The following is a 14,495-nucleotide window of genomic DNA, read 5'->3' on the forward strand; positions in this document are numbered from 1 at the left end:
ACAATGCTGAGACTAGATATCAATTACAAGAAAAAAAAAACTGTAAGAAACATAAAAACACGGAGATTAAACAACACATTTGTAAATAACCAACAGGTTACTGAAGAAACCAAAAGGGCAATCAAAAAATTTATAGAGACAAATGACAATGAAAACTCCAAAAGTATAGGATGCAGCAAAAGTAGTTCTAAGAGGAAAGTTTATAGCAATACAATCCTACCTCAAGAAACAAGAAAAACATCGAATAAACAACCTAACTTTACACCTAAAAGAACTGGAAAATGAATAACAAAAAGACACCAAAATTAGTAGAAGGAAAGAAATCATAGTTAAGAGCAGAAATAACAGAAAAAGAAATGAAAGAAACAATAGTAAAGATTAATAAAACAAAAAGCTGGTTCTTTGAGAAGATAAGCAAAATTGACAAGCCTTTAGCCAGATTCATCAAGAAAAAAAGAGAAAAGAATCAAATCAACAAAATTAGAAATGAGAAAGGAGACGTTACACAGACAATGCAGAAATACAAAGGATGATAAGAGACTATTATGAACAACTATAGGGCAATAAAACGGATAACCTGGTATAAATGGACAGATTCTTAGAAAAGTTCAATCTTCCCAAACTGAACCAGGAAGAAATAGAAATTGTGAACAACCCAATGACAAGCATTGAAATTGAAGCTGTGATCAAAAATCTCCCAAAAAAACAAAAGCCCAGGACCAGATGTCTTCACAGGAGAATTCTATTTTAGAGAAGAACTAATTTTAGAGAATTCATTTAGAGAAGAACTAATGCCTATGCATCTAAAACTCTTTCCAAAAATTTCAGAGCAAGGAACACTTCCGAACTCGTTCTACAAGGTCATGATCATCCTGATACCAAAACCAGACAAAGACAACACATAAAAATAAAACTACAGGCCAATATCACTGATGAACATAGATGCAAAAACTCTCAACAAAATTTTAGCATGCAAAATTCAGCAACACATCCAAAAGCTCATACATCATGATCAAGTTGGGTTTATTCCAGGAATGCAAGGATTCTTCTATATATGCAAATCAATCAATTTGATACACTGTATTAAGAAATTGAAAGATGATAATCATATGATCATCTCAACAGATGCAGAAAAGGCCTTTGACAAAATTCAGTACCCTTCTATGATTAAAACTCTTCAAAAAATGGGCATAGAAGGAATCTACCTCAACATAGCAAAGGCCATATATGATAAGCCTACAGCAAACATTATTCTCAGTGGAAAACTGAAAGCATTCCCCCCAAGATCAGGAACAAGACAAGGGTGTCCACACAAGGGTGTCCAACATAGTTCTGGAAGTCCCAGCTACAGCAATCAGAGAAGAAAAAGAAATAAAAAGAATCCAGATTGGAAAAGAAGAAGTAAAGCTCTCACTGTTTGCAGATGACATAATACTGTACATAGAAAACCCTAAAGATAGTATCACAAAGTTACTAGAGTTAATCAGTGAATTTAGAAGTGTTTCAGGATACAAAATCAACACACAGAAATCACTTGCATTTCTATATAATAAGACTGAAAAATCAGAAAAAGATATTAAGGAATCAATCCCATTCACTGTTGCAACTAAAAAAAAATTAGTATCTAGGAATAAACTCACCTAAGGAGACAAAAGAACTGTACACAGAAAATTATAAGACACTCATGAAAGAAATCAAAGATGACATAAACAGATGGAGAGATAGTCCATGTTCCTGGGTAGGAAGAATCAATATTGTGAAAATGACTATCTTACCAAATACAATCTACAGATTCAATGCTATCCTTATCAAATCACCAATGGCATTTTTCACAGAACTAGTACAAAAAATTTCACAAGTCATATGGAAACACAAAAAACCTTGAATAGCCAAAGCAGTCTTGAGAAAGAAGAATGGAGCTGGAGGAATCAACCTTCCTGACTTCAGATTATACAACAAAGCTAGTCATCAAGGCAGTATGGTACTGGCACAAAAACAGACATATAGGCCAATGTAACAAGATAGGAAGCCCAGAAATAAACCCATGCACGTATGGGTACCTTATTTTTGACAAAGGAGGAAAGAATATACAAAGGAGCAAAGACAGCCTCTTCAATAAATGGTACTGGGAAAACTGGACAGCTACATGTAAAAGAATGAAATTTGAACACTTCCCAACACTGTGCACAAAGATAAACTCAAAATGGATTAAAGACTTAAATGTAAGACTGAAAGCTATAAAAATCTTAAAGGGAAACATAGACAGAACACTCAATGACATAAATCAAAGCAAGATCCTCTATGACTCACCTCCTAGAGTAATGGAAATAAAAACAAAAGTAAACAAGTGGGACCTGATTAAACTTAAAAACTTTTGCATAGCAAAGGAAACTATAAACAAGGTGAAAAGACAGCTCTCAGAATGGGAGAAAATAATAGAAAATGAAACAACCAATAAAGGATTAGTTTCCAAAATATACAAGGAACTCATATAACTTAATGCCAGAGAAACAAACAACCCAATCAAAGAGTGGGGAAAGACTTAAACATACATTTCTCCAAAGACATACAGATGCCTAACAAACACATGAAAAGACACTCAACATCACTTATTATGAGAGAAATTCCAATCAAATCTACAATGAGATATCATCTCAAACTGGTCAGAGTGGCCATCATCAAAAAGTCTACAAACAATAACTGCTGGAGAGGGTGTGGAGAAAAGGGTACCCTCTTGCACTGTTGGTGGGAATGTAAATTGATACAGACACTATGGAAGATGGTATGGATATTCATTAAAAAACTAGGAATAAAACCACCATATGACCCCACAATCCCAATCCTAGGCATATACCCCTAGGAAACCAAACTTGAGAAAGACACATGTGTCCCATTGTTCACTGCAGTACTATTTACAATATCTAGAACATGAATGCAACCTAGGTGTTAACCAACAGATGAATAGATAAAGAAGTTGTGATATATATATACATACACACACACACACACACACACACACACAATGGAATACTACTCAGCCATAAAAAAGAACACATTTGAGTGAGTTCTGATGAGGTGGATGAACGTAGAACCTATTATACACAGAGAAGTGAGTCAGAAAGAGAAAGAGAAATATCATATTCTAACACACATATACAGAATCTAGAGAAATGGTACTGAAAAATTTATTTACAGGGCAACAGTGGAGAAACAGACATAGAGAACAGACTTATGGACATGGGGAGAGGGGAGGAGAGGGTGAGATGTATGGAAAGAGTAACATGGAAACTTACATTACCATATGTAAAACAGCCAATGGGAATTTGCTGTATGGCTCAGGAAACTCAAACGGGGCCTCTGTATCAATCTAAAGATGTGAGATGAGGAGGGAGGTTCAAAAGGGAGGTAATATATGTATACCTGTGGCTGATTCATGTTGAGGTTTGACAGAAAAAAAACAACATTCTGTAAAGCAATTATCTTTCAATAAAGAAGAAAAAAGAAAAACGAAAGTTATAGAATAACTGTGGTGGTTAAATAGATTAACACATGAAAATTGCTTGGCTCATATTAAGTGCTAAATAAATGTTGGGAAAGTTAAAGTGTTAGTCACTCAGTTGTGTCCAACTCTTTGTGACTCCATGGTCTGTCCTTGAAATTTTCTAGGCACAAATACTGGAGTGGGTTCCCATTCCCTTTTCCAGGGGATCTTCCTGATCCAGAGAGCAAACCGGGTCTCTAGCATTCCAGGCAGATTCTTTACCTTCTGAGCTACCTTAGTTATTTTTATTTTATGGAGTATACCTGTAAAGTGACATCTATGCATTTATCTTCATAACATAACTACTCTGTAAAGTAAATATTAGTATTATCCTCATTTTGCAGAGGAGGACATTGAAAAAGAAAGGTGAATCAACTTGTCTAAGGTCACATAGTTGGTAAACCTGGGAGGTCATATTTGAACCCAGTAACTGATTCCCTAGCAGTGTTTTTAACTATTTTTTGTACTGCCTCTCTGCACACACACATATGCATACATAGGTCTAGAAAATATCTAACAGTTCTTAAATTCGGATGGGCAGTGGAGTAATAATACTGAAAGAGAATCACTGTTCTTTACTCAGTATACTTCTATAGCCTTGTGAGAGGTAGTAAAGTTTTACATGTATAACTTAAATAATAAATCATAATAAAGCATCATACTAAATAAATATAATGTGTTTAACATAGTTGACTTGGGATACAAATTTAACAACTTCTGTTTATCAAAGTGCACCACTAAAAGAGTGAAGTTGGCACGGCACAAGATAGTAGAAGATATATTCAATACATAAAACGGACACACAGTAGCCTGGAAATACAAAGAGCTCTTACAAAGCAGTAAGAGTGAGATAAAAAGATTGTAAAATCAGCAAAATATTTGAAAGAAAATTTTAGAACGAAGAAATACAAATGACTAATAAACATTTGGAAGTACTTTGCACTTATTAATATTCATTGGCATGCATATTAAAACCATAATGAGATATACATTGAGAGCATCAGTGACTAAAGTTGTGTCTTTTGTTTTCTGGAATGTCTTTATTAACAAGTACAGAAATCACAGTCTATTAAACTTGGTTTTTGGAAAGCAAAGTATCAGTGTTTTAAAATTGAGAATGCTTTTAGCTGCTCTGTACTCACACTGAGTCATTACCTATTTGATGAGTGCACACCAGCAAACTGGGATATTCAAACCTCCTTAACTGAAGAAGGGATCACTGAGCAAGCCAGTGGGCTGTCCTCAAATGAAGTCAATGGATATTTATTTATTTAATAAGTTTTTTTTTCCTTTGCTACAGATTCAGTTAAAACCTTTCACTCCTCTGCCGTAAGTTTTGATTGAGGATACTAAAAGTATATTGAATGACATTTTTTATGTGAACACCAGTACATAATAATTTAGGGAAATATATACAGAATTGTTCATCATATCTTGGAAAAAAGTAGCTCCTCATTACTCCAGAGTAATAATACTTTGGTTAAAGGACACTAAGATCCAGATAGTTTGGTCAGCTTATGACTTCTGTTTGGCCATTAAATTGCACTTCAAAGTCTCCTCATTCCTATTGACAGAATGTGTGAGAAGAGTCTGCCTTTACACTTGCATAACCTTTGCCATCAAAGCACTTTACTACCTTTTATTCTACCGCTTCTTCTATTTCTGATGTTTGCCATGTCTTTCTCTGGAGTGAGAGCGTAATTTATAACTAATGTCCTTGAAATCCCCTGAACACAGAATGCCTGATAATAAAAAGGAGATTTTGATATTTCATAGCTCTCTGACACAATAGCTACCAGAAAACTCAAGCTAGAAGAAATGTTGAATACTGAGACCTTTCAGGCTGAAGATTTTACTAAGACCTCCAGGTGAATAGGAGGAACCATGAATTCTATGCCCAACTCCTGCTCTTACTAGATGTGACATCATAGACAAGTCACCAAAACTCTCTGATCTTCCATTTCTTAACCAGTGAAATTGAAATAATAATGTTAAGAGGTGTGCAAATATGAAAATCACAGATTGGACTGGATTAGACTAGAAATCATAGGAAGGACTAGATATGTTTAAAATTATTTTAAAAATTTAATGTTAAAGCCTGTTGAAATAAATACTTTGCCTAGCTGAGAAACAGACTAATGCATCGCAAAATGTTCTATTAAAAAAAGGATGTACCACAGCTTTCTTATCCATTCATCTGCTGATGGACATCTAGGTTGCTTCCATGTCCTAGCTATTATAAACAGTGCTGCGATGAACATTGGGGTACACGTGTCTCTTTCAATTCTGGTTTCCTCGGTGTATATGACCAGCAGTGAGATTGCTGGGTCATAAGGCAGTTCTATTTCCAGTTTTTTAAGGAATCTCCACACTGTTCTCCATAGTGGCTGTACTAGTTTGCATTCCCACCAACAGTGTAAGAGGGTTCCCTTTTCTCCACACCCTCTCCGGCATTTATTGCTTGTAGACTTTTGGATAGCAGCCATTCTGACTGGCGTGAAATGGTACCTCATTGTGGTTTTCATTTGCATTTCTCTGATAATGAGTGATGTTGAGCATCTTTTCATGTGTTTGCTAGCCATCTGTATGTCTTCTTTGGAGAAATGTCTATTTAGTTTTTTGGCCCATTTTTTGATTGGGTCATTTATTTTTCTGGAGTTGAGCTGTAGGAGTTGCTTGTATATTTTTGAGATTAGTTGTTTGTCAGTTGCTTCATTTGCTATTATTTTCTCTCATTCTCAAGGCTGTCTTTTCACCTTGCTTATAGTTTCTTTTGTTGTGCAGAACCTTTTAATTTTAATTACATCCCATTTACTTTTTTTTTTTTTGCTTTTATTTCCAATATTCTGGGAGGTGACTGCAGCCATGAAATTAAAAGACGCTTACTCCTTGGAAGGAAAGTTGTGACCAACCTAGATAGCATATTCAAAAGCAGAGACATTACTTTGCCGACAAAGGTTCGTCTAGTCAAGGCTATGGTTTTTCCTGTGGTCATGTATGGATGTAAGAGTTGGACTGTGCAGAAGGCTGAGCGCCAAAGAATTGATGCTTTTGAACTGTGGTGTTGGAGAAGACTCTTGAGAGTCCCTTGGACTGCAAGGAGATCCAACCAGTCCATTCTGAAGGAGATCAGCCCTGGGATTTCTTTGGAAGGAATGATGCTAAAGCTGAAACTCCAGTACTTTGGCCACCTCATGCAAAGAGTTGGCTCATTGGAAAAGACTCTGATGCTGGGAGGGATTGGGGGCAGGAGGAGAAGGGGACAACAGAAGATGAGATGGCTGGATGGCATCACTGACTCGATGGACGTGAGTCTCAGTGAACTCCGGGAGTTGGTGGTGGACAGGGAGTCCTGGTGTGCTGCGATTCATGGGGTCACAGGGAGTCGGACACGACTGAGCGACTGATCTGATCTGATCTGGGAGGTGGGTCATAGAGGATCCTGCTGTAATTTAAGTTGGAGAGTGTTTTGCCTATGTTCTCTTCTAAGAGTTTTATAGTTTCTGGTCTTACGTTTAGATCTTTAATCCATTTTGAGTTTATTTTTGTGTATGGTGTTAGAAAGTGTTCTAGTTTCATTCTTTTACAAGTGGTTGACCAGTTTTCCCAGCATCACTTGTTAAAGAGATTGTCTTTTCTCCATTGTATGTATATTCTTGCCTCCGTTGTCAAAGATAAGGTGTCCATAGGTGTGTGGGTTTATCTCTGGGCTTTCTATTTTTTTCCATTGATCTATAATTCTGTCTTTGTGCCAGTACCATATTGTCTTGATGACTGGCTTTGTAGTAGAGCCTGAAGTCAGACAGGTTGATTCCTCCAGTTCCATTCTTCTTTCTCAAGATTGCTTTGGCTATTCGAGGTTTTATGTATTTCCATACAAATTATGAAATTATTTGTTCTAGTTCTGTGAAAAATACCATTGGTAGCTTGATAGGGATTGCGTTGAATCTATAGATTGCTTTGGGTGATATACTCATTTTCACTATATTGATTCTTCCAATCCATGAACATGCTCTATTTCTCCATGAATATATTTTTTACTGAAGGATAATTGCTTTACAAAATTTTGCTGTTTTCTGTCAAGCCTCAACATGAATCAGCCAAAGGCATACATATATCTCCTCCCTTTTGAAACTCCCTCCCATCTCCATGCCCATCCCACCCCTCTAGGTTGATACAGAGCCCCTGTTTGAGTTTCCTGAGCCATACAGCAAATTCCCATTGGCTATCTATTTTACATATGGTAATGTAAGTTTCCATGTTACTTTTTCCATACATCTCACCCTTTCCTCCCCTCTCCCCATGTCCATAAGTCTATTCTCTATGTCTGTTTCTCCATTGTCGCCCTGTAAATAAATTCTTTAGTACCATTTTTCTAGATTCCGTATATATGTGTTAGTGTAGATCTTTATCTGTTTGCATTCCCAATTCAGGTTTTTCACTCAAATCTTATATTCCTTTATTAACTTCATATTTGCATTTTGTACTAATATTTTCAGTTACATGTAGCTGAGCATATCTAGATCCTATTTTGTAGCTTTTGGGTTTCCTCTACCTACAGATTATATGAGTAGGCAATAGATTGAATTAGAAGAGCTATTGTTTTACATTCAAGGCTTAAATAATTCTGGGATTTGTTTTTATATGATATAAGATAGTTGACAAACATTATTTTTCCTTTCAAAAGAAATTAAACAGTTGTGTCAGAATCATTTATTAATTGAGCTATCTTTTTTCAATAAATTTTAAATTTCACTTTGTCATATATTAAATTTTCTGGATAGTAGGATTTAATTGTGTTCTACTGATGTTTTTGTCTATTTCTAAACCAGTATTACATTTGTTTTACTAAGGAGGCTTTATACAGCATTCTGATAATTGCTAAAGAAGTTCTTTCTCTCATTTCTTCATGTTTGTGCTTTTAAAATTGCTATTCTTAAGTTTTTATGCTTATACTTAAATTTTAAGATTATTTTTCTGGTATAGAAAACTTTATAGAGAGAAGGAAATGGCAAACCACTTCAGTATTCTTTCTTGGGAAATCCCATGGACAGAGGAGCCTGGCAGACTCCATGGGGTCACAAAAGATTTGGACTTAAGTCAGCAACTAAACAAAAACAACAAAGAAAATGCTACTAGGACTTTAATCAGAATTACATTCATTTTATACATTAAATTTTTGAAAAATAATATTTTAAGACTATTTAATGTTCCAATCCAAAATGATGGTATTCCGGACTTCTCTGGCTATCCAGTAGCTTGGACTCTGGACTTCCATTGCAGAAGACACTGGTTTGAGCACTGGTCAGGGAACTAAGATCCCAAAAGTTGCATGGCCAAAAAAAAAAAAAAACATTTCTTTCAAATTTATGTTTTTATGTCTAATACAATTTTATTGAAATAAAATTCATACCATATAAAATTCATTTAACTATTTTAAAGTACACAATTCAGTGTTTTTTTTTTTTAAGTATATTCACTCTATTGTACAAACATCACCACTATCTAATTCTGGGACATTTTATTACCCCAAAAAGTGATGACAATCCTCTCGATTCCTTCCTCCCGCCATCCCGGACAGCAAGTAAATTGTTCTCTATCTCAACAGATTTACCTCTTCTGGATATTTCATATAAAATGAAATCATATATTATGTGGCCTCTTGTGTCTGACTTCTTTTAGTTAGGATAATATTTTCAAGGTCCATGTATGTGCAGCTCGTGTCAGTAATATACCCATTTTTATGGCTGAATAATATTCTATTGTATGGATATAGCACATTTTATTTACCCATTTATTAACTGATGGTGTTGTCTCCACACGTTATCAATTTTGAATAATGTATCTATGAACGTTTGTGGACAGGTTGTGTGTGAGCTTGTGTTTTCCATTCTCTTGGGTAGAATTTCTGGGTCATATGGTAATACTATGTTTAACTTTTTGAGGAACCAAAAATTTTTCTAGAGTGGCTGCACTATTTCACGATACCCACCAACCATATTATGGTTCCACTATCTTTACATACTTACCGGTATTTGTTATTTTCCTTCTTTTCTCATCATTATAGCTATCCTGCTGGGTGATAAGTGATATCCCGTGGTTTTGATTTGTCTTTTCCTAATGACTAATTTCAGCTGAGCTATTTAAAATCCTAAAAGATGACATTACTAAAGTGCTATACTCAATATGCCAGCCAATTTGGAAAACTCGGCATTGGCCACAGGACTGGAAATGGTCGGATTTCATTCTAGTCCCAAAGAAGGGCAATGCCAAAGACTGTTCAGACTACTGCACAATTATACTCATTTCACATGCTAGCAAGGTAATGGCCAAAATCCTTAATGGATTCAACAGACATGAATTTGAGCAAGCTCTGGGAGTTGGTGATGGACAGGGAGGCCTGGCGTGCTGCAGTCCATGAGGTTGCAAGTGGTCAGACATGACTGAACTAGTGAACTGAACTGAGGCTTCAATGGTGCTTGAACTGAGAACTTCCAGATGTCCTGGAATTTTGGATTTTGGAAAGGCAGAGGAACCAAAGGTCAAATTGCCAACATCTGTTGGGTCATAGATAAAACAAGAGAATTCCAGAAAAACATCTGCTTCTGCTTCATTGATTATGCTAAAGCCATTGACTCAGTGGATCACAACTTTGGAAAATTCTCCAAGAGATGGGAATACCAGACCACCTTACCTGCCTCCTGAGAAACCTGTAAGCAGGTAAAGAAGCAACAGTTAGAAACAGACATGGAACAACTGACTGGTTCAAAATTGGGAAAGGAGTACCACAATGCTGTGTATTGTCACCTTGCTTATTTAACTTACATTCAGAATACATTATGCAAAAATGCTGGGCTGGATGAATCACAAGCTGGAATCAACATTGCGAGGAGAAATAACAACAACCTCAGATAGGTAGATACAACTCTAAAGCAAGAAAAGGAAGAGGAACTAAAGAGCTTTTTGATGAGAGTAAAAGAGGAGAGTGTAAAAGTGGGCTTAAAACTCAATATTCAAAAAAACTAAGACCATGGTATCCAGCCCCATCACTTAAAGGCAAAAAGATGGGGGAAAAGTGGAAACAGTGGCAGATTTTATTTTCTTGGGCTCCAAATTCACTTTGGATGGTGACTGCAGCCATGAAATTAAAAGACATTTGCTCTTTGAAAGGAAAGCTATGACAAAGCTAGACGGTGTATTAAAAAGTGGAGATATCACTTTGCAGACAAAGATTGTCATAGTCAAATCTATGGTTTTCCCAGAAGTCATGTACGAATGTGAGAGTTGGACCATAAAGAAGGGTGATTGCTGAAAAATTGATGTTTTCGAATTTTGGTGCTGGAGAAGCACTCTTGAGAGTTCCTTGGACAGCAAAGATAGCAAACCAATCAATCCTAAAGGAAATCAACTATGAATATTCATTGGAGAGACTGATGCCGAAGCTGAAGCTCCAATACTTTGGCCACCTGATGCAAAGAGCTGACTCATTGAAAAAGACTGATGCTGGGAAAGATTGAGAATAAGTTATTTGGATAAGATATTTGGATGGCATCACCAACTCAGTTGACATGAATTTGAGGAAACTCCAGGAGATGGTGAAGGACAAAAAAGCCTGGCATGCTGCAGTCTATGGGGTCACAAAGAGTTGGACATGACTTAATGACTGAACAACAACAACAGTGACTGACTAATCATCTTTTAATCTGTTTGTTGGTCATCTGTAAGTCTTTTTGGAGAAATATCTGTTAAATCATTTGCCTATTTTGAAATTGGATTATTGGTCTTTATATTGTTGAGGTGTATTAGTTATATATTCTAGACACTAGACCATTATCTATGTGACTTGCAAATATTTTCCTCCACTCTTTAGGTTTCTTTTCATTTGCTTGATAGTACCCTTTGATGCATGAAAGTTTTTAATTTTAATGAAACACTGCTTACCTTTTGTTTTCCTTTTGTTGCTACCTAAAGGAATCACTGCCTAATTCAAGGAAACAATTTTTCTCCTAAATTTTCTTCAAAAATTTATTAACTTTAGGTCTTAGATTAGATCTTTGATCCGTTTTGACTTAAGTTTTTGTGCATGATATGAGGCACAGGTCTATCTTCACTGTCTTTTTTTTTTTTTTGGTAAGTTTGGCTTTATTTACTTTTAATTTATTTTGTTGTTTTTGGTTGCATTCACTGGGTTTTCATTGGTATACACAGGCCTTCTCTAGTTGAGGCAAGTGGGAGCCTGTTCTTTCATTGCAGCACACAGGCTTGTCCTTGTGGTGGCTTTTCTTGTTGCAGAACATGGGCTCTAGGGCACAAGGGCTTCAGCAGTTGTGACCCACAGGCTCTACACCTTCACTGTTTTGCATATGGATATCCAGTTGGTCTAACATCATTTGACATCATTTGTTGAAAACACTATTCTTTCACCATTGAATGATCTTGACATCTTTGTTAAAAATTAATTGATCCCCAATGTATGAGTTTGTTTCTGGACTCTGAATTCTATATGTCTCACCTTATGCTAGTACCACACTGTCTTGATTGTTGCAGCTTTGTAATAAGTTTTGAAATTAGGAAGATGAATTCTCCAACTTTATTTTCTTCTTCAAAATTGTTTTGGCTATTCTATGTCCCTTGAGTTTCTAACATTATTCAATATTTCAACTAGATAAAAAAGAATAAAAATAGATAATTCTGAGGGGGAAAATAATCAATGAAAACTTGCTATATAAGATATTGGAACTATTATATAAGTACAATAACTTAGGTAATGTGGTGTTAGTCCAGTGAGCATCAGGAATTTCAAAAGCAAATTTATGCATGACTGAATTTAGTATATGGTAATGGTAGCATTTCATCCTGCTTGGCAGGCAGATTCTTTACTGCTGAACCACCAGAGTAGCCCAATGAACAAAGGAGTTAATTAATTATTGAGAAAATGACAAGCCATTTAAAAACTTGAAACTCAGTATATACTTTATCTCTTAAATTAAAAAAAATATAAATTAAAAACTAAATGTAAACATCAAACTATACAAATACAAGCAGAAAATTTAAGAAAGCATGCTAAAATTTTGAAGCAAGGAAGATTCTTCTAAGCAAGAGACAATATATGGAATTGATGAACACAATTATTTGAATGCATTATAATTTAAATCTGTAGTTAAAAAAATTATAAAATATAAAATAAAGTCACAATTTGGAAAATTCAGCTGCAAAATCTAGGATAAAGGATTGGTGGCATGAATATATAAACAACTTTTATAAATGCTTACATAAAATAGAGCACCTCAATAGAATAACGTATTAATTATATATACAGGTAATTCACAAAATCAGAAATACAAGTATTTGGGAAACATTTTAAAATATTTATCTCTGGGCTTTCTATTTTGTTCCATTGATCTATATTTCTGTCTTGGGATGATTTGGGAGAATGGCATTGAAACATGTATAATATAAGATATGAAACGAATTGCCAGTCCAAGTTCAATGCATGATACTGGTTGCTTGGGGCTGGTGCACTGGGATGACCCAGAGGGATGGTACGGGGAGGCAGGAGGGAGGGGAGTTCAGCATGGGGAACACATGTATACCTGTGGTGGATTCATGTTGATGTATGGGAAAACCAATACAATATTGTAAATAATTAGCCTCCAATTAAAATAAATAATTTTATATTAAAAATAAATAAATAGATTAATTAATTTTAAAAAATTTTAAAAATAAAAATATTTAGCTTTACTAATAAACAACAGCAACACTCAAACACATAATAATGGAAACACATGACATTAGTTTTGACCAAACATTTGGTAAAGGCAAAAAATAATGTATTAAAATAATACATTTTTGGTGAAATGTAAATTGAAGCTACCCTTTTGTAGGACAATTTTTCAATATGTATTAAAGTAAAATATACATAATTCTGTAAGTTATCATCCTATTTTGTAATGAGTCTTTCATACAAATAAGCACTACCATAGTAGTAAGGAGATAAGAGGTTTTAAAATTTATTACCTTATGTAATGGTGGAGAAAAATCATAAGCACAAAGTGAAAAGAAAGTTTTGGAATCCAGTCAGTCATAAACTACAATACTGGCCCTGCTGGTTATGAGTTCAGTGACCTTGTTAAATCCCTTTGAACTTTAATTACTTTAGCTTTAATATCTACTTTGACACAAATTAACCAAATTTGGTGAGGAAATAACTCTAGCATTCTATGCTGGGTTGAATAGTGTCCTCCCAATATTCAAAATTCATGTCCCCTTGAAACCTGTGAATGAATATGACCTTATTTGGAAATATTGTCTTTACAGATGTAATCAAGTTAAAATGAGGTCATACTGGATTAGGGTGGACTCTATATCAATATGACAGGTGCCCTATCTGAAGAGGGAAATTTGGACACAGTCCAGACAGACAGAGAAGGAGGTCATGTGAAGACAGAAGCAGATATTGGAGTAATACATTTGCAAACCAAGGAACACCAAGGGTTGTCAGTAACAACTAGAATGTAGAAGAAGGAAGGATTCTTCCCTACAAGCTTTGAAGGGATTTCAGACTTCTGGCCTCCAGAACTCAGATCAAACAGATTTTGATTGTTTTAAGCCACCAACTTCATAGTACTTTGTTATGGCAGCCCTAGGAAACTCATGAATGCACAGTACTTTGCAAAGTAAGAGCTCATTAGAGGGAAACATTTCTACTGACTGATGACAAGCTCCTTTCTTATACACTATTTTACTTTGTGATTTCTGTGCTCTGTAGTTTTCTTATTTTCAGTTTTCAAAAAAAGCAGCTTAGAACCAAAGAGTATAAGTATTTTGGCACAGATCACAAAATTAATAAACAAGTGATATTTATTTCATACTTAGCTAAAAATACTCAATTTTTTAAGCATCACTTGACATTCTGTTTTAAATTCCACCCCAAATGCTGATGGATAATTAGGCA

Source organism: Bos indicus, chromosome X (genome assembly GCF_029378745.1).
Source record: "Bos indicus isolate NIAB-ARS_2022 breed Sahiwal x Tharparkar chromosome X, NIAB-ARS_B.indTharparkar_mat_pri_1.0, whole genome shotgun sequence".
Lineage (NCBI taxonomy): Eukaryota > Metazoa > Chordata > Mammalia > Artiodactyla > Bovidae > Bos > Bos indicus.